This window comes from Pseudonaja textilis, chromosome 1 (assembly GCF_049901715.1).
Source record: "Pseudonaja textilis isolate UNSWEBS1 chromosome 1, rPseTex1.2, whole genome shotgun sequence".
Lineage (NCBI taxonomy): Eukaryota > Metazoa > Chordata > Lepidosauria > Squamata > Elapidae > Pseudonaja > Pseudonaja textilis.
Window position 1 is genome coordinate 261,255,728 of NC_141990.1, and position 22,405 is coordinate 261,278,132.

General features: G+C 36.5%; 1 protein-coding gene across 7 annotated transcripts in view; it reads left to right on the top strand.

The window, feature by feature from the left end:
- TSPAN18 (tetraspanin 18) overlaps positions 1–22,405 on the top strand; it is a 167,368-nt gene that overhangs the window by 83,516 nt on the left and 61,447 nt on the right. For 5 of the 7 annotated variants that reach the window (XM_026707444.2, XM_026707453.2, XM_087921401.1 and 2 more), the window contains one exon: positions 5,439–5,573. The exons of 1 other annotated variant lie outside the window; for it this stretch is intronic. The gene's annotated coding sequence lies outside the window, so the exon portion shown is untranslated. Of the gene's footprint in view, positions 1–5,435; positions 5,574–22,405 lie in introns of all 7 variants that reach the window. One more of the 7 variants, XM_087921399.1, reaches the window with a different exon arrangement.

Consider the following 22,405-nt stretch of genomic DNA (forward strand, 5'->3'; position numbering starts at 1 on the left):
TTTCTTTGATACCTGAGAGAAAAGAAGCAATCTAGGAGAGTACTAAGATCAATGGTACTATTGTCAAGAAGAATCAGCTCAATTGTACTTCTTTTTGTTTCCCACAGGAATGGACTGAAATAATAGGTGTCTTGCCTTTTTTAAAAGAAGAATTATTTGTAACTGGTTAGTAGTTAACACAATCCTCTGGATTCTTGCAGAGATTTTTCAGGAATGTGTATAACACCACTTCCTTTAAAATAGAAATGCCATTCCATAACTTAGTACGTATAAATTTTCTGGTCTGCCACTATTAATTGGACAATTGCAATGTTGTCTGTATGGTGCTGCCCTTGAAGATGTTTGGAAGCTATATAGTAACTGGTCAAGAATGTGGCAGTGCAAGAAGCTATGGATGCACATTGGTATGTCCATTAACACCATTACTGTAGAAGCAGCTCTATCATTAGGCTTCTAGATACAGTTGGAGATGCTACTATAAAATACTATATGGTCCAACTTCCAAGGATCTCTGCCTGTGCAGCAAGGGTAAAGTTGTCTAGTATGCTCCATGTCCCATCTATTAAATGATATCATTTTACAAAACCCAGGAAGGATGTATTTTTGCTGTGCCTTGTCTCTGAGCCATTTATATGTGATACGTGATCTATTGTCTCCAGCTCTGTGTGTGTGTGTGTATGTGTATGTGTATGTGTGTGTGTGTGTGTATATGTATGTATGTATGTATGTATATGTAGGTCTAGGTGTGTTTGGGTCTTTTCCTGTGTAAGATTAAGAGTATCTTGGTGACGTTTCAGCGAGGTCCCACTCGCCATCCTCAGGCTGGTGCTTTCGGCTTCATGCCAGTGCAAGCAGTGTGTGATCGGAGCTGCCGTCTCTCTATAAATACTGGTGGTGGGGGCTGGTTGGCTGCCCTGCTGCCTCTTGATTGGTTGATGGAGTTGATATTGGTATAATGGGCTGTGTGATGGCCTTGTGAGTTTTGTTGTGGAGATATCCTGGATTTTGTGCTGTAATCTCCTGGTTCATTTGTTTTGTAGTGATCCTTTTTCCATTAGCTTCTCATGTTTTAACGGCTTGGGTAATGGGTTGTCTGATGGGCTTGCAAGTTCTTTTGTTGTGGTATCCTGGGTCCTGTGTTGTAATCTCCTGGGTCGTTTGTGTTTTGATCTCTTTTCCATTAGCCTCCTGTGTAGTAATGGCTTGGGTAATGGGTTGTGTGATGACCTTGTGAGACTTATTGCTGTGGTATCCTTGGTCTTGTGCTGTGATATCCTGGGTCATTTGCTGTGTTGCAACTTCTTGAGTTCTTGTGGTGTGATTTCCTGAGTTTTCTGATGTGATATCCTGAGCGGGTGGCTGTGATGTAGCATTCTGAGTTTTAGTCTGGCTTCGAGTTTGGGGTCTGGGTCTGTGTTCTAGCTGACACATGCAATGTATGTATGTATGTATGTATGTATGTGTATGTATGTGTATATACAATATATATATATATATATATATATATATATATATATATATATATATATATATATATATATATATATATATATATATATATGTATGTATATATATGTTAGCTGCCTAGAGTTGCTTGGCAAGTATATGGCAAGTCCATAGACATTGAATACATAAATATTTCTCAGTAGTTCACTAATAGCTTTTTGGCAAGAGGCAGGGAAATGCAGCACAATAAATACAGAGAACAATGCTTTCATCATCCATCCATCAGCTAATGTCAGAGCATCCAAGCTGAACTCCACAGGAATTGCTCATCCTCAGTATAAATAATGCTGAAAAATTTTGGGGCTTGTCTAAGATTAGTTCCAGGAATATGGATAAAATCATTTCATCTACTAGGTACTAATTCCCTTTTTATTGTCAGGTAGAATATTATAAATGTTAATAGAGTTGACAAGTATGTTTGTCAAGCTGGCTTATTCTGTACTTTCCTGCTTGCACATTTTGAAGTGTCACACACTGGGAATAGAGGAGGGCTCACTTTGTTTATGTAGGAAAACAATTATTATAACTAGTTACTATGACATGGATGTAAAGTAATACATTCTGTCATCACATTAAACACAGGCCATCTTTCTCCAGTACCAAGGATATTGTCTTTAGGGTGGTCAGTGTAATAAATGCTGCACAGCACTGAGTAACAGCATAGCTATTGCTTCTCCTGATACTTAATGGCATAAATGAAATATTGGAATAATAGGCATTTAGAATAGTCTCCAACCAGTTTTGTTATTCCCTGCCAAAAAAAGTATGGCATCAACATACTCGAGAGAAGCTGAGGGTTTGCAAAAAAACATTAAAAATAATCTGAGTAATGAATTGCATCTTCTCATATCCTGTGGGAATCAAGCTGCATTCTCTTTATATCTTTCATAGTTTTTTTCTATGCTTCAGGAAATCATGTGCAGAAAGCAACATTAGCTATTTCAAGTAAATGAAAAGCATCTACAAGAAGTGGATTCAGTCCCTCTCTTATAGCATAGCTGTTCTACCTGTTACACATACTGGTTGGTTCAAAATGAAACAAAACTCAATATAATCAGTTGCTGTACAACTTGATAATTATTTACAGCAGCCTTTCACAAACTGGTCCCTTCAAATATTCTCCTTTAGTTCCTGTAATCCTAATGGCGATGGTGTTAATGGATCTTGGTGTTTAAAGACCAACTTGTTCCATTTATCATTTGTTCTTATAGTTACATACCTGAACTGAATAGAACAAAGAATAGGAATACAGTGTGATTTTGGAAAATAACTGAGTCAGGATTTTTCAGAATAAAGGTAATTCATTAGAAGTAATATTTTGTATCTAGTAAGCCTCTGAAAGCATCTTCAAAATTGATTGGACATCTATTTTGTGTTTGTGCATGTTGATGTGTTGGTATTATAAGACATTTGAGCACTCTTTAACTCATATGATTTAGTCTAATCCAGTTATAAATCCATTTTAGTTTCAAATGAATTGCATTAGCCTACATTAATACAAAGTTGAAATAAATATAATAGTAAAGTATGGAAGTATGATATTAAATTACATTTCCCCAATATGGAATGCATTATGAAAAGCTTTTATTTACTTATTAATCATGTTTTGATAAAAACACTTAGTATAAACTGCCTTACTTAAAACAAATATAAGTTAAAATATCCGCAGTGAGAATAAAATAGCCACTGCAACCACACAGAAAGAAAAACTGTACAATTCTGTTTAGCGCTTAGAGCATCACAGGGGCGAACTAGCTTACACCAGTTGAGTAGCAGCGCTTGGGTTGGTGGCTCTTCCAGGCTCCTCCATCAGTCTCATTCTACCTCATTTCAGGTTGCCTTTGCCTCACTTCTGGCCAGGTCTAGCATTGGCTTCTGCTCTCTGTGCATACACAAACGCAGCTAGCTTTTTCCACCAAAGAGTATCCATTTATCAACTTGTAGTATTGCTTGCTGAAACTGCTAGGTGGGCAGGAGTTTGGGAATGAGCAACAGGAGCCAGGCTCAAACTTCTGGAGTCTAGATCATTTCTGGCTGGCAGTTCCAGTGTCATTAAGCCCATCAGTTAATCAGAATAGAGCCGGAAACAACCTTGTAGTTTTCTAGTCCAGCTCCCTTCTCCAGCAGGAAACACTGGCCTATATCATTTCAGACAAATGATTGTCCAGTCTCTTCTTAAAAACCTCCAGTGATGAAGCACCCAAAATGTCTGAAGGCCAGCTGTTCCATTGGTTAATTGCCCTCAATGTTAGGAAGGTTCTTCTTAATTCCAGATTGCTTTTCTTCATGATTAGTTTCCATCCATTGTTTCTGTCCTGCCCTTCAGTGCTTTGGAAAATAAATTGAAATTGATCCCCAAGCAGAATGAACTAGCAATTAAGGTTGTCAGAACTGCATTTTGTTGATCATGTGTAGATTTCCCTGACATTGTATGCTAAATAAATAAAAAACAAATGAATGTTTTTATTGAACCTGGGACTCAGAAAATAATTATGTACATGGAAAGAAATTTGTGTTAAAGGGATACTGTCTCGGTAAACTTTTCTAAATGAAAGGATGAATCTAGAGTTAAATAGACTAAGGATTGAGTTAATCCCTTATTAAAAATGGATGTTATTCTATTCGTTTGATTGAAACTTACAGGCTTGGCATGCTCCAGGTTCTTTCGATTAAACAATGCTACCTATCAGGAGCCCAGAAGCACCATTTTTTGGGGGGTAACAGTGAGAACTGGGCATTATGCAGATTAGTTACCTACAAAAGTACACTCTTTTGAATTAATTCTTTTGCTGTCTATTTCCAATAACTGTAATGAATAGAACATAGACATACACATAGCATACCTTTTTTGTAACTTTTAATGCACTACATAAACGTGACAAAATCAATCAATCAATCAATACAAAATTATGTATATACCCACATATATTATATGACACAGAGAAACAACACGGTCTAGGTCAGATGAATACATGGCGAGAAAAACTAATTTTGTGAGTTTACTGGACAGATGGCACAGGGAACAAAGCTGTTGCAGAATCTGGCAGTCCTGCTAGAAATGCTCTGAAACCTCCTCCCAGAGGGGAGCAACAAACACAGACCGTAAAGTAGGTGTGTGGAGTCTCTAACAATGCTTTGAGCTCTAAGCATTTAGCACTTATAAGCAGTATCCTGAATAACAGGAAGTGAGCTTCCTATAATCTTCTCGGCTGCCCTTACCACTCTCCATATGGATCTTCTATCTGAGGCACTGCTGCTACCAAACCAAACAGTCATTATTACTACTACTGTATATTTTTATTGTGGATGCTGTTTATATTTCAATATATTAATTAAATCAGCTTATTGTTGTTTATGTTCCATTTTTTAAAAATAAATCATGATATAATAATAGGAAAAGCCAACTTTCAGCTTCCCCATGATATCTTTAGAGACAGATTTTTTAAAAAATCTTTTTCTTTAGTTACATCTTCTTCCCTGTCTGTTTTTTTTTTAACTCACTTTCTTTTGAATCAATGCTTTTTAAACAGAAAACTCTGTTGGGAAAGTAGTTGGAAAAGAAAGGTGGTAATAAAATCTTTCAGTTTTTATACTGATACCAAGATTTGCTTTGGAAAGTTTATAGTATAATAGCCCATGAGATTGAAGGCACTAAAACAGTGGAATCCCAATTTTGTGGCAGTGCTTTGACATTTTTTTATCCAGCTTTATTACTTTTATATGTAACTAAAGGTTGTGAACATACCTAATATTCCCTCATCCTCCTATTCTCCTCATAATAATAGGTGTTGGGTTTAGAGACAATGACTGACTGAAAATCAGCCAAACAGCTTTTGCATGCCTAAGGCAGGACTAGAACTCACAGTCTCCTGGTTTCTATGTAGCACCTTAAACAATATATCTTCTTTTTTCTTCCCATTTATTCCCAGCAGGGCGATGCACTATTGCTTATGCTTGCTGATGTAGAGCCTTCCTGTTCAATCCATGTTTTTATCAGTTGGATTTGAAGAAAAGAATAAATATTTAACTTGAAAGTCAAAATTATCAAAATTATCTCCAAGATTAAGGTAAGAGATGGCAGTCAACTTTTGCTCTTAAACTTTTAAAGATTGTCTTGTTTATGCTGATGTATCTTCATCATGTAGAATGCATCTGCTTGTAAACCTTTTAGGTCTATATCCATCCAGACAAAAAGGGACAAGTACAGATATGTGTTTATGAAAATACATCAGTGTTTGTTTATATAAACAGTAACTTTTCAATAAAAGGTAAACTAAAGATTTCTCTATCCAGGCGTATTTTATTCTAGGGTGCGGTGCTCCTGTTTCTTGGCTGAGGGAGTCACTGTTGGCTAAAGACATTTTTCATGGTCATGTAGCCAACATGGCTATATGCCAAAGGTGCATGGAACACTGTTACCTTCCCATTGAAGTGGTACCTGTTTATCTACTCACATTTGCATGCTTTCAAACTGTTAGGTTGGCAGGAGCTGGGGCAGGAATGGATGCTCACCTTGTTCTGCGGTCCTTGGGTTTCCACCTAACAAGCTTAGCAACTTTAATCACCAGTTAAAAAGTGCTACATTTTGCTTACTTAACTTCAGACTGATCTGATGGGTTTTGTACAGGAATAATTTATTGAGAATTGTGTGATGTTTGAAAATAGAGGAAGCCATGATAATCACAACCTTTTTTTTTCCTTTTTGCCAGAAAGAGACAGACGGATCTTGGTAGATATCTGAACATACCTAACACATTTTAAATGTGACCAAAAATTGCATGAAGTTAGATCTAGGGTCACATGTGGCTTAGCAGATACAAATAGTTCTCTGGAATACTTCTTATGAGAGTATCTTTAAACATACAGTCATTTTAACTCTGTGGAAAACTCAAGGGGAACCAATGAAATTCCATTCACCTGTGCTAGATTTCTTATTCTTTTGTTCCTTCTTTTCATTTTGTAATTATCTATTATGAAATCCATTGCTTAACCACAGCAAAAATGTTTTCTATATTATTTCCTCTTGGTTTTTCCTGGGATTCTCCCTTGGGAATTTTCTCTGTAGATAAACATAATATTTTCTGTCAGTGTAGAAGCATTAATGCTGCTGTTTTCAACAAAGGGAAACAGTAGGAGTTTGCAATCTAATAGTTACATGTATAGATTTTTTAGCATTTTTAAGGGCAAAATTGTAGTACCGCTTAAGATGCTTAAAGGCTAGACATTAATCAAAATGGCATTTTCTAGTTTTCTCTCAACAGTGATTCAGTGACAGGTTACCTCTAGAAGCCGAGGAGGCAAACTTTGACTTTTTATCAAACACATATTTGATACTGGTGTCTTCATATTTGTTTTCAGGTTGCTGAAAATGTATTCTGTTAATATATGTCTTGTCTTAAAAGAATATTGTGAACCACAAAAGGTATTTGGGGAAAAGAGGTAGTTGAATAAGAGATCAATTTTACCAATCTTATTGGGGTTCTCGACCATTCCCAACAGGGAAAGCATCCAGCACATTTTCTTTCTTTCAGCTGGTCCATGTGGAAATTGTGGGTTGTATGTGTCTGTATGTGTGTGTGTGTGTGGGGGGGGGGGGAATCAGCCCGCCCAAGCAGGAAACCAATGGTACAAATTGGCACCATACAAATTGAATGGTACAAATTGGCACTGAGAGGCTTAGAGGCAAAAAGCCCCTTCATTTCTAAAAGCTACAGATCAATTGATCATGTGGCTGTTTGTGATGCGCTATTCCAACCTCACAGCAGGTTCCAAGAGAGTGCTGTGGCCTTCTTCTCAGCAAGATGAATGATTCTTTCTTTCTTTCTTTCTTTCTTTCTTTCTTTCTTTCTTTCTTTCTTTCTTTCTTTCTTTCTTTCTTTCTTTCTTCTCTTAAAATAATCGGCAATTTCAGCGATATTTAAAAAGGATCCATGAATTCCTTTCCACTAAAGCAAGCCATGAAAATTTAAAGAATCTAAGTGAAGGCATATTTTAAATCAGGATAACGGCTAAAAGGAAAAGTAACATTTAAAAAATAATAATTGAAATGTATCATGCCCCCCCCAAATTCTACTGCCTGAGAATGAGCCTGGAATGACAGTAATTTGAATAATTTTAATATTATGAAAATGCATTTGTGATTGAGCAGTATAGAAATATCTCAGTAAATCAATTGATATTGTCAAAATATACTTTGTAAAGTTAAATCAGTTCCAAATCAAACACTTTTGCTTTCGGTGGGTGTGAAGGGTGGCCATATAAAGCTCTCCCATTAAAGCAAATTAAATTTTATAATATTAACTTTTGAGTGGGCTCATGCTGATAGTTTGATGCAATTTGAAGGCAACTAATGCTAAAGCTGTGAACTATAGGCAGGCTTTGTTAGGGAAGTTGAAATGGAGATACATCACTTCAGTACTTGGCTTATCCAATCTAGATACAAATACTGGATATTCTAAAATACAGATAGTCCTTGATTTACAGCCACAATTGGGATCAGAACTTCCATTGCTAAGCAATACATTTGTTAAGCGAGTTATCATGTGAGTGTGCCCAATTTTACTGCCTTTTTTTGGTGTGTTTGTCAGCAAATCACAAAGGTGTTAAGGAAACCCAGCTTCCTCACTGATTTAGCTTGCTGGGAAGGTCACAAATGGTGACCACATAACCCAGGCATGCTTCAGCCATCATAAATACATGCCAATTGCCAAGCACCTGAATCACAATTGCATGACTGTGGGGATGCTGTGACTGTCATAAATGTGACAGCCAATCACTTTTTACAGTATTACCATAATTTCAAATGGTCGCTAAGCAAAATGATCATAACTTGAGAACTGTTGTAGGTTTCCCTAACTTTTTGTTCATAGAGATTGGAACTATAATTTGTAGAATTTGGACTTAATCTAAGCCTGTTGTTCACTTTCTGGAATTGCAAGGTTAGTGCACTTAGAAGCCACCAGTTTGGGGAAGGCCAATCAAAACCCATAGCTACTGCGCTTCCTAAGTCAGTGAATGTTCTGGAGTCTGTACTTAAACAGAGAAGCATATAGATCAGAGGTCGCCAACCTTTTGGACCTCAGGGACCACCAAACTCATAATTTTAGATCCCAGGGACCACTAACTGGTTCTGTGGGCACGGTCTAATTTGTGGGTGTGGCTTGGTGGTCATGTGACTGCCTGGGCATGGCTTGTATGTAAATATTATAAATATTTATATAAATATTGAATTTTTTATAAAAGAAGAGCAACTTTTACCCCAAATCAGGCAAAGCAGACAGACCGATTGAGTTGCTCACAATCACAGATTCATTCAGAAATCTATCTATCTGCCATTGGCTAGCTCAGTCTGTCACATAAAATTTGCTTGCAAGCAAACTCACAAAATTAGCTTACAACACACCATGTATGTAAATATTGATTTTTTTTATAAAAAAGCAACTTTTATCCGAAATCAGGCAAAGCAGGCAGATTGAGTTGCTCACAGTATCATTCAGTGATTTATCTATCTGCCATCGGCTTGCTCAGTCTCTCAAATTTGCTTGTCGTCTGCACTGAATCTGCACTGAATTTGCTTGCAGGCAAACCTTCAATCCTAAGGGAGGTTCGGCTGTGCTTAGTTAGAAATCAAGAAATCCAACCATTTCCTGCTTCCTAGCTAATCTAAATCTCCTGGCACAGCAGAACAGATGATGGTCAGAAAAAGGAAAAATAGCAATTTAGCAGGCAAGTTTGCTGGGTAAGGAGTGAGTGGGCGGGAAGGGTTCCCGTGGGCCATGTGGGCTGAGCAGCTTTGTGTTTCTGCGCAGCCTGGATTAATTGCTTTGGGGGGGTGCTCTGGGAGTGAGATTTCTCTGTAGCCCACCAAAATTTTCTCACGGCCCACCAGTGGTTGGCAACCGCTGATATAGATAAAATTATCTCGAGATAATATCCATTAAATGCTATAATCCAATCATTCTATTCAATCTTGAACAATAATGATTTACCTTCTTTAACTTTACAGTGTATTATTAATATTCAACATCATATATCTTGTAGAATCAAAAGTAGTTTGATGTTTGCTTCAATTTTGTGCTCTTGTATTCAATTTAAAATGATCATTTCTAATAAAGCATGTATAGCAGCCTTATGATTATGAAGCTCCTGTAATACAGAAACATTCTTTTTGTTCTGGAACTTTCCATTTTCTTCGCTGGATCATGCTTATCCATCTGTTCTGGGAGTGGCTAGTGGTTTTTACAAAATAGATTCTTTGAATTAGAAATAGATCATGGCCTCGCCCTGAAATTATCTGATTTCATTCAGAACACCTTGTCTGGAAGTCCACAAATGTTTCCTGTTTTAGGGGAACAACTTCCAAAGAATTGTCAGATCATCCTAAAGAGGGATGGGATGTACTTGCATGGTCCAGAGAAAAAAATAGGTATTCTAGATTACCCCAGAATATTCAATTCCCAGAATTATAGATTTGCACATATATTTGGTAGGTAGAGAAAAGATGGATCAAGGAAGGTATTATGATTTGCTTTAGGAAAATGAAGAGGCCACCTGATTTGCCTCAATGAAAGAACTGGACTGGCTTCAAACAATTTTTATTATAAGATTATACTAATACAAGGGTGTCAAACTGGCAGCCCATGGGCTGGATGTGTCATGTGCAGGCCACATCCACCCCAGCTCTGCAAAAGCAAAAACCATCTCGCCATGTTGCGATATGTCATGTGACCAGTGATGGGATTCAAAATTTTTAACTACCAGTTCTGTGAGTGTGGCTAGGTGGGCATGGCCAGATGGTCATGTGACTGGGTGGGTGTGGCTATGTGTGGCTGGGTGGGTGTGGCTATGTATTTTTCCCTGCAGCTCCACCACCCCCGTGTATCCCATTTTTTTTGCCTACTGAGTCTCAGGGAAGCTTCCTGGAAGCTGAAAAAAGAAGCATTTTGAAGCCTTCCGAGGTAAGTACAACAGCGACAGGGGATCAGCTGTGCGATTTAGATTAGCTAGAAAGCAAGAAATCCAATGATTTCATGCTTTCTAGCTAATCTAAATCGCTTGGCACAGTTGATCATTGCCTAGCTGATCGTCAGGATTTTTTTTTTACTACTGATTCAGATGAACCAGTAATATGTTTTACTACTGGTTTGTCTGAACCGGGCCGAATTGCCACCACTGCACATGATGTGATTGAGTTTGACACCTGTGTAGTAATAGAATCTTGAAAGTTTAAAAGCACATATATACACACACAGATACTTGTACTTTCCAGAGAACACCCATCTCTTCCGAGTGCTTTCTCTACTTCTATTCTTTCTGTGGGCAAAGATAACTCTTCGCCGATCATTGTCCTGGTTGTGTTTCTTCCTCCTATTCCTAAAGTTATTCATACAGGCTATTAAACTGTCCAACCTGAATAATTTTTGGTATGCAACAGAGAAATCCAGGCTATGTGGCTTCAGTAATTGCTGCATGATTTTGCTGAGTTCCTCACAAGCGGGTTAATTTTGGTATGCAGTATGTGTCAAAGCCACCCTATAGAGCTTTCAGCTATTGTTATGGGAAAAGGTTCCTCTCAGTCTTTTTCAAGTGCACGATTGTACAAGAGAAGGCTGTAAATGGCTATAAAGAAGACTGAGATAAAACAGCACTGCCTTGCTTTGCTCTAGGAAGTGAGAAAACCACATTTCTTCTGGAAACAACTTCAAGCAGCTGCTCTATTGACAGTACTCTATATGCTTCATTTAACAGATTCATCCAAGTTTACTCTAAAATTTGCTTAGAGATAGGGCAAGTTCCATCAAATGAAATGGAAAATTTCAAATGGATGTGTTTGTGATCAACCTACAGTTGGGAATGCTTAAAGAAATTTTCTTGTGTGCCATCTAAACACATACACTTACAAAGTGAGGTGGATTACAGAACACATTAGCATATGTGCTGAGTTAAATTACAGCTTTTAATAACAGTAATCTTCTGAGGACTTATTTTTGTTGTTGTTAGTTGCGAAGTCGTGTCAACCCATTGCAACCTACTTCCCAGACTGTAGTATATTAATAGTAGAGTGCTAGGCACAAGAAATTCTGAGAAACGCAATTTCTTATCAGTGATCACTAGGTTGCATTAAAATGTTATCTCTGAAGATTCCTAGTTGACTTCCATATGCTCTTAATCACAGTTTACTTTCCTAGCTAGACAAGAATTTATGAAATGCGAATTAGTGCATTGAGGTAGTAAGTGTTACAATCTAGACGAGTGTATTACAAATCAGGTTAATTTGAACTTTGGTATTGTTTATTTGATTTAGAAACAAGATGTTATTAAACTGATAGGATTTATTTTAATAAGGAAGAAGCCAAATTTGCTAAACAGCCGTTATTCACTTAACAACAGTGCTGATTTGCTTAACAACTGCAGTAGAAATGGGTCATAAAATTGTGCATGACTCACTTATCCATGTTGCTTTGCGATGAAAGATCCTATTCCAATTGTGGTCATAAGTTGAGGGCCAATTAGTCCTCTTAAATGCATAGAGAACTTCAAACTGGGTAGAAAAAGGCTGTACAAATATCCTTTAGACATTACAAATATCCTTTAGACATTACTAGAACAACTTTCCCTGTGATTGATACTTCCACAACAAAGTTCCATCTCATGCAGATTGCTGTTCTTAGGTTGATGTAAAATATGATTTCACGTTTGCTGGATTGACCTGTGTTTGGAGTGGGGATTTTATATTTTTATATACCTTTATTTATTGAGTGAAGCTATCATGACAACACCAACTTTTCCTCATTTTTTTTTCTCAAGTTAGCTTCTCCTACCAAAGAACAGTAGTTATAGTTTCACTGGTTCTACTCTAGTATGGGGAAAGGATCAGAAAAATGTTTCATCTTAGAATCCTTTTAAAAATTAATAATTTATTCCTTGGAAAGGGTTACAGCAGAGTTATAAAAGTTATGGTCTTTGCTTAGAGGACAATTTATCAGTCAGTTGTAAAGCAGACGCTTCCAAGTGCCTTGAATCACACAACCAGAAACTGAATCTTTATTGAAATACAGGAATGATAGGACACCTGTCAGTCAGATATAAACAGTTTAATGCCAATACAGAGTGTATATCCCTGATTTACTGCTTGCTTTCACCTCTGTCCTTCGTCTAACATTGTTTATCCCCCAAAATAATAGAGTTATGGGTCTGTATAGAGGTAAGCAATCTGCTTCCTTGCTGTTAACTATCTTCCTCCTGTTGCTCTTAGTAATCAGAAACTCAATTCCCACTTTCAGTATTAAACCTTAAGGGCTTTAAAAGTTGTATTCATTTTATTATTTTCCCCTCTCCTTCACTTTAATGGTCTTGTTTTCCTGGGGAAAGGACTGCATGATTGTCTTTCCAGATCAGATAAAGTAACAGCCTGGAAGATTTTAGAAGGTCCTGTTTTTAAGGGTTTGCTTAATGATATAACTCATTAACCTACTACTGTTGTCTTTATCCTTAATCTAGTGCATTTTCTCATAGACACAATCCATAATGAAGTCTTGGTGATGACACCACATGAGCAATGTTGGCTAGATACCAGGGGTGGGATTCTACCAGTTCGCACCTATTCGCTAGAACCAGTTGTTAACATTCTAAGCAGTTCTGAGAACCGGTTGTTAGAAGAAATTACTGGCCTAATCCTGTAAGGAAGTCAGGAAGGAAACATTCTGGTGTTGCTTACAGAAACTGTCTCTCCATTAACCCTTATTACATTCTTGGCAGGCCTAGAATTCCTGTCTCAGGAACGTCTCTGGGTTTATTTCCCCCTCTTTGCTGCTGCTTTGCTTGTGTAGAGTGACCATTCAAAGTTACAATGGCACTGGAAAAAAGTGACTTATGACCATTTTTCACACAACTGTTGCAGCATCCCCACAGTCATGAGAGGCCAGGCAATGAGATGCATGCCTCGATGTGAGTGATGTTGAGTTGGCCACACCCAGCCAATAACATGACCACCAAGCCATGTCCACCTAGTCACCTGACCACCAAGCCACACTCACCACCTAAGCCATGCCACAGAACTGGTTGTTAAAAATGTGAATCCCACCCCTACTAGATACTATTTATGCAGTAGTAGATATATTTGTTGAGATATTTTTTACTACTATTTGAACAAACTGTATTGTCATACCTTAAAGGAAGATGAAGTAAGGAAACAAATTTTGCTTCAAGGAGTAGTTTGGAGAGTTCATTTAAAACTTGATTAAATCATAACACTTTTTAAAAACTTTTCAAGGATCTAAAATTCAAAATTCCTTTTGTTTTGATGAAAGAGTAACCAAGAATCTTTCTTATAATAGGTGGAATTGTTTTTCTTAGCGATTTCTTCTAACTCTCTAAACCTGTTTGCTTGTTCAAATCTAATTTATGAATTAGAAATCATCTTTCCTTTATATTTTGCAGTTCCCTAAACTAAAAATTAAAGCCCTAAAGCAGGGCCATCAAACTCTCGGCCCATGCGTCATCGGGCCACACCCATGCCCGATTTAGCAAAGAACAAAAAAGTCCCAATATATCATGTGATACCACCGTGACAACATGAGTTTGATACCCCTACCCTAAGGTGTGTGTTTATGTGTATGTACGAGGTAGGCAGACTTTTTAGGAATATTAACATATTGATGAATAAATGAACTTTGATTGGTTTACATTAAAGTGTACTTAAATACCCTGAAGCTTCTTTGTGGTCTGGATCTTTTTTGCACTGTATCACTCAAAATTCTTTAATGAAGCCAGTTTGGTTAAGGTGCCTAGAAACCAGGAGACTGTGAGATGTAGTCCCTCCTTAGCCAGCTGGGTAACTTTGGATCACTTACTTTCTCTCACCTCACAGAGTGGCTGTGGGAAGTAGGAGAAAGAATGTATTGTGTATGTTCTCTGCCTTGAGTTACTTGTAAAAGTTGGTGGGGTAAAAAATCTAAAAAATGGTGCTTCAGTTCCAAAACTGACAAATGGATGCGAGCATATGTGGCTTACCCATTGAGCCTTCCTTAAAGAAGGTTGTATCTTTTTCTGGGCTTGGACAGTAATCATGGAATCCCAGAAATATATGCCTGAAACAAAGAGATGTCAACTGGATGCAGCAAAGTGCTTCAAGAAAAGGTACATCTTCTTTGAGGAGGTACCAGCCTGTATTTGCATAAACTCTCTGAAGTAGCTTTTCAACTTCTGAAACAAAAAACAACCCAGCTGTCTTTTAATATTCATAAAAATTCTCTTCAGTACTGGATCCACTGCATAACAGTAGTGAACATGAAACAACATTTAAAGAGGATATGATCAAACACATGAAATCTCAAGAGAAGTAAACGATCAGAAAAATGTCGTTAAAATTGGGACAGCTTATACTCATCCTTTGATGCAAGTAAGACTTGTTGAAATAATGTTTAATCCATTTGTTTTATTTATTAGGAATTAGTATGAAAATAATATTTATTCCCATAAATATTTACAACGGGGAAAGTCAGGCACATTCTGACTTAGGTCTGAAAGAACTTTGCAACATTAAAGGAGACAGAATCATGTGAAATAGTTTAGTTCTTTTATTTGTTATTGTATCAACACAGAAGTAATGTGTCCTTTAATTAGGAAATGAAAATTATTTCCTGAAATGTAATTTGTTTTCAAATGTAGGTTTGAACTCAACTTTTTGGAGGGATGTAAGTTAGAAGAAAGAAAAGGAAGTTAGTTTTTCTAATAATTGGTTTATACCTTTTTAGGATTCTGCTTTTCAGATCATTTGGAGCCTGGAGCCTTTTTTTAAAATAAAAATTAATTTTTATTTCATTTTATAACCATGACCATTTTATTGTATTTTCTATAATCTGAGGATGAAGGAACTCCAGTTTATTAGAAAAGGACTAGATGGCTGACATTGCTTCTATGTACTATGTACTATATTTGGATATGAGGGAATCCTTAGCATAGCTGTTGCCCAAATATCTTAAGGCTACCCATCTCCATTCTCATTCCTGACATAATGTATTCAAGAACTGTTTTTGGCTGGTTTTAATGAAGGCTATCCTAGGCACAAATTACACCTAATGTTTTTTATAAGACATTCCTTTTATTAAACTGTTATGAACTTCTACTTCTCTTCTGGGTCTCACACAAGCAAGCCTCCATGACACATTGTACTATATTTGAAAGATTCCCTTGAAATGAAACATATCCTTCTTCCCAGACATCAGTCTTATCTTTACATTAAGGGGCTTCCCGCCTCCCACATATACTATTGTTTTTGAGGTCCCTCTTATAGACAGTAGGCAGCCTAATGGCTGAATCAGGTTTGCTTGTAGATGTGGCTTATCTAGCACACTCTGAGAATCACATTCAGTCCAATGTGAAAACTTGTCAGAAAAATTGCAAGGAAGAAGATGTTAAATATATTGTGTGTGATATTGCACACTTAGGGAGAGATTAAGAGTATGCAAATAGAGTTGGGAAAAATAACTTTCCACTCCACAGGACCACAATGACCGGGGTATAAAATATCTCAATTTTTTTAAGGGGGGCATTGATTTCGCTGATCCTGAAGGAGGATTCGGATCCCCAATATATACATAATTATAGGCCGATTTTACTGTTAAATACTGGTTACAAAATCCTCACTTCTATTATAGCAAGTAGACTAAAAAGAATATTAAATGAGCATATATATGAAGATCAAAATCAATTTCTCCCAACCAGACAAATGAGGAACAACTTAAGAATAGTACCAGATGTCTTAGAATGTTATGAAGCCCACCCCGAAAAACAAATTGCACTTATGTTATTAGATGCAGAGAAGGCCTTCGATAATTTAAATAGGCAATTTTTAATCCAAAAAATTTATAATATGAATTTAAGCACCAAATTTGAAAATATTGTAACAACCATTTATGATACACAACAGGCTAATATTATAATAAACGGGGAATATACCTGCCCAATAACAATAGAAAAAGGAGTCAGACAGGGCTGCTCACTCTCACCCCTGCTCTTCATATTATCATTAGAAGCATTACTAATGCGAATTAGACACAACCCAGACATAAAAGGATTAAAGGTTAAGAAAGAAGAATATAAGTTTCAAGCGTTTGCGGATGATATGATTTTTTTCATTGAGGAACCAATAGAAAGAGGACAAAAATTGATGAATGAATTAGAACAATTTGGAGCAGTGGCAAGATTTAAAATTAATAGGAAGAAAACAAAATTAATGACTAAAAATTTAACAGAAAAACAGAAAATAGAACTAGAAGAAGTTATGGGAATACAAGTGATAAATAAAGTTAAATACTTAGGAATATGGTTGACAGCACATTGTAAGACACTTAAGGAAAATAATTATGATAAATTGATGCAACAGGTAAATAAGGATTTAGAAACATGGGGCAAGCTGCAACTTTCTTTATTAGGCAGGATTGCTGCTATTAAAATGAATATTCTTCCAAAATTCCTATAGATATATTTCAGACGTCCCAATCAAAGTACACAATTTTTTTTTGAAGAACTTAATAAAATAACTATAAAATTTATCTGGCAAGGGAAAAAACCTAGAATAAATTTAAGGCAATGCAGGATATGAAGAGCAGGGGAGGGCTGGCACTTCCAAATTGGGAGTTGTATTATAGTGCAGCCTCTTTAGTATGGTTGAAGGAATGGGTGAATTTAACCAATAAGAGAATATTATTCTTAGAAGGCCATGACTTGCAGAGTGAGTGGCATGCTTTTTTATGGGATGTAGGCAAAATTACTCAGAAATATTTTCACAGACATCTAATCAGAGACTCATTATTAACTAATTGGAAGAAAATACGGAAAAAACACTATTTAAAAATACCAATTTGGATTTCAACAATGGAGGCGATGATTCACTCAAATAATCTGGATATCACTAAAATGATTAAATATAAGGACCTATTGGATACACAAGGAAATTTGAAATCACGGCAAGAACTTCAAGAGCGGAGACTAAAAATTGATCAGTGGGCATATCTTCAAATTCAAAGTAGATATAAACAGGACAAGAAAGAATTTGGAATTAACAATAAACTCCAGCAATTAGATAAAATTTTATTAGGATCAGGCAAAAAAAATATAACAAAATTTTATAATTATTTATTAGAAGTAGAATTAGAAGAAAAAATTGTAAAAGGGAACATGATAGCCTGGAGTAGGAATATAGGTCATAGCATCACCTTAACAGAATGGGAAAAGGCCTGGGGTAGAAATAATAAAATTACAAAATTGGTAGCATACAAAGAAAATGCCTATAAAATGTTTTATAGATGGCACCTTCCTCCTTCGTGATTAGCGAAGATGCACCTCAATATGAGTCCAAATTGCTGGAAATGCAAAAAAAAGAGGGAATTTTTTTCCATATGTGGTGGTCTTGTACAGAAGCTCAAAAATATTGGCAGAAAATTAGAAATTGGCTGGAAGAAATGACAAGAGAACAGATCGAATTCAAACCAGAGTCCTTTCTGTTAGGGATCTTTGATAAACAAATATCAAAAAAAGTAAAATATATAATAATACACATTTTGACAGCAGCCAGATTGGCTTTTGCACAATGTTGGAAGCAGCCTCATGTTCCATCAGAGGAGATGATCATTCAAAAAATGTGAAGTTGTGCAGAAATGGACAAATTAACTTTGGCATTAAAAAATAAAGACACTTCAATATACTACAACAGCTGAAACTGCTGGTACAAATGGATAGACCAAAGATAGACTTTACACTAAAAGGCAAAAGAGGATAGGATAAATCCATAGTAGTGATACACAGATATATGTAAGGATTAGGTGTGTGTATATGGCATAAAATAAGGATAAAAAAGAGGTCTTACAAACTGTTGAAGATGAGAATGTTTTTAATTGTTTTCTGTTTTTTTCTTTCTATTTTCTTCTCCCTTTCTTCCTTTTCTCTCTTTCATTTAAGTATGTGTTGTTGGTTTGTTTTAATTGTAAAATCAATAAAATTTATTTAAAGAAAATACCTCAATTTTTTTAATGATAAGCATTTGGCCCTGAATTCCTCAGTTGCTTTTAATATACTCATTAATCTAAACTCAGATTTAAATTAAAGATGACCATGCTAGCAATGGCTATTAACACTGAATTGTGCAAGGATGACCTAATACTTAAAAAGGTAAAAGAGGAATTCAAACTATAGTCATTACAAGAAATCTCAATGAACAGAGATGAATAAATTGAAGGTGCTATATAATAAAAACAATAAAAATGATTGTTTTAAATTGAAGTCCATGTGAAGGAAATAATTCTTTTTAGCTGCTCTATCTGGCACAATGGAAGCAATTGTCACTACAGAGGTATAGGAAGAATTAGTCAACTATTGTTTTAGCACACTGAATCATGTTGGGTTTTTTCCCCCCCCAAAGCCAGAAAAGGCTTATGCCACAACATTCCTCTGAAATAAATGTTTTGGCCTCTTAAACCACCATATCTGTTGTGTCCTACAAGTAGGCACTCTGAGGACTGGTATCTCTCATGATCTGATCTAACACAATGTTTCTCAATGTTTCTGCATTTCCACCCACCCCCAACTTTTCTTGTGACTCAGTCTTTTCATGCGAATTTAGAGATTTTACAGAAAGAACAGCAAAATATGCCCCAGTTATAAATGGAACTATTCCCAGTTTCACTCTATATGAAATGTTTAGGTCAGCAGTGTCAAACTCGTGGCATCATGGTGGTGTCGTGTGACATATCAGGACTTTTTTTTTTCCTTCACTAAACTGGGAGGGAGAGGAGCCAGCACAAGATACATCCAGCCTGTGGGCCACAAGTTTGATACCCCTGGTTTAGATGAACTTGGGCTTTAAGATGTACTAAATTAAGACACCTATGCTAGATGCCCTTAAATGTTCATTGCTCATTTTTACTCCACAAGCAGTAGCAATAAACTGGTTTCTATTTGAGAAATGATGGGAAGCCCCTCTTTATGGGTCTTATTGCTGGAATTTTGGCAGAGATCCAACTGGAGGAGCTTATCACAAGCAAAAAATGTGTCAAGAGTGACCCTGTGATTGGACAAAAGGAGATAGCTTTCTCAGACTATATACTTTGTTTGTGAAAGAAAATCACATTGTTCTTAGATATTCTGATATTTTATTCTATAAAAAAATGGAAAGAAAGTCATTGTCATGCCCCTGCCGGAATTTGATTTGGAGTGGGAGGCTGAGCACCTGGCCAGGAGTGGGAGTGTGGCTCCATTGGCTGTGGAAGAAACTGGGGAAGGGCACAGTCCGGCTGGGCAGAGCAGGAGAAAGGTAGAGCAAGGGAGTGGGAATTCAGAGGAAGATCCAGGCCAATGCCCTCTTCATTCTAGGGCATGCAGAGAGGAATGGAGAAGGGAGCAATGTGACTTGCATGGCTTACGGGGGAGGAAAGGGCCCTGATTCCCTTCATTAGCTGCAGCTGGGAACGCAGGCAAGCTGCGTGCAGCAGGCTGTTGGGAGCAAATTGTAAATTATCTGGTATCCTCGAGGCTTATCTGTGTTCCTGGCGTCTTTCCAACTGTTTGCTTTCAAGTCTGCAATTCCTTTTCCTGCCCTATCAAGTTAATTACCGCAGTGTGGTTTGTGTGGATTTTTAGTTACAGTTTGTATGTACTTTGTTTTTGGACTGAATTTCCTCCATTTAAAGACTGTTCCTGGGAGAGTTTTTCTCCACTGAAGGTAACCTGGGTATTGGGAGCAAAGTTGGAGATAATAAAGGGACTCTTCTTGCTTATTTGACTATGTTGCCTTTGTGCCACGCCCCGGATCATCACAGATATGTAGAAATTTCTGTGTCAGATATCAAAATAATGTGCTTCCCTGTGAATCCTGTGCACTGGGATTGAATGAATTGCTTGTGTGACTATATGTGCGTGCAGCACAAGAACTGAATATTCAGAGGGAATGCTGTTGTCTACATACTATGATGAATGCCTGTTGTCAGACAGTGCCACTGATTGACCAAGTGTTCTGTTCTTGTCTGGGTTGTCTCTCTTCTGCTGTCATGTGCTTTCAGTCTAGGAATTATCTGCAGATACCATCTATGTCACTGGGCTGGATTTATGTTTGGGTTTATTTTTTCCTTTAGCAACTCTCTAGCAATGAATTGGGCAGAGGGACGAGTTGCTTAATTGAATAGCATTCATGCTGTGAAGGGTAATGACTATGATAAAGTTAATTGGCTTCTTTGGATTGGTTGTTTTCCTCCACTTGGTGGGTCAATCCAGTTCTTTTGTGCAATAATTGTGGCACCCTGTTGGTGACAAAAGTTCTGTGGGGTAAGCTTTATGATCTAAGCAGGCAAAAAAACAACAACAACAACCACCTTTTTCAAACAGTGAACCCATATGAAAGATTGAGAATAAAAGTAGACTAAGTTTCTTACCCAAATTTCAATTTTTAGAGCCTCTTCACAGACCTTCAAAAATCTGATCCAGAGCCTGGGGATACGCCTGAGAAAATACTTGCTTGGGAGAGAAGAAACGATCTCCTATAATTTTTATAGGGATTTAGTCTGTAATTTAATACAATATCTTGTTACTGTTGTGTGATGCTTTTATAACTAGTTTTTCCCCTTTAAGGATGTGTGTGTGTGTGTGTGTGTGTGTATTTCTTATGGCTTGCAAAGATATGAATTATCTTAAGACAGCTAGAAATTAACTCCAAAATCTTTTGCCTGTTTCTTCACAAAAAACAGTCTAATTAATCAGGAATGTGTTTGATCATGTTCTTTGCTGGAGTATAATTGTGTAGCTAGGATAAGTGTTAACGCATCAGTGCTGAAGAATGATGAATCCCTGTTTGTGGAAATGCTGCATGCACTTTGAAGGAAAAAAAATCTAAGGTTTTCAGAAAAAAAAAAAAGGAATAAATTACAAACAGAAAACCCCAACGAACAGAAAACAAAATCAGGAAAGATTTGTGTATTAAATGCTTGATTAAATATGTGCTTCTACACTGTCATCTTAAAATAAAAATAATGTATATAAAGTTGAGAAAGATGGCAAAAATTCCATTGTTCCCAGCCTATCCCTTTTTAAACCAACAAACTGGAAAGCACTATGCATGACCCATGAAAATAATTAATTCTTCCATTTTAAAAACTTCCATTTTAAAGAAAAGTTTCTAGTGGGTTTAAAAAAAAAGTTCTTCTTGGTTGTCTGTAACAAAATTATTTTATGATATCTTACAGCCAGTAGCAGTTTTTTTTAAAACTTGATGTTTTTAGCTGGGGGAAAAGATTGTAATGATTCTGAGTTGAAACATTTTTTTTGTGTGTGTATATAGTTTCATATCAAGCTCTATTAATTTTACATTAAAAAATTATTGTATATAGTTAAAAAAATAAAAAATTGTATATAGTTTCATACCAATCTCTGTTAATTTTACATTAAAAAGTTATATTTAGCATATAGTGAAAAATACTGATTTGGCATTTAGCAACTTCAAAAGCAAATCCCTTTAAGCTTGAGGTGAATCTATTATTTTAGAATTGAGTGGTGTTTATACTGAAAAGGGACTAGAATTAGAAAGAAATGTTTACTAAAGGTAGCCTAGAAGAAGGCACACTATAATAATTTTATTTGCAACCCCCATGTGAAGAAAACTGAGTGGTGGTTTACAAGGTCTGTATTTACTGTATATATGTATTTTTGAACATATACTTCATCTTTCAGCAAAATACACTTCAATCTTACCCTCTTAATGCATAAGAATAGGTTTTTTAAAACTCTTGAGTTGAGTCTGAATTAAATATTTTGTGGCGTGTACATAACAACAATATTTAATTCAGTCTACCCTTTGAAACACCCATACTGCCATAATTTAGGTGAAATTTGAAGTGGGGAAACAATGGTAATC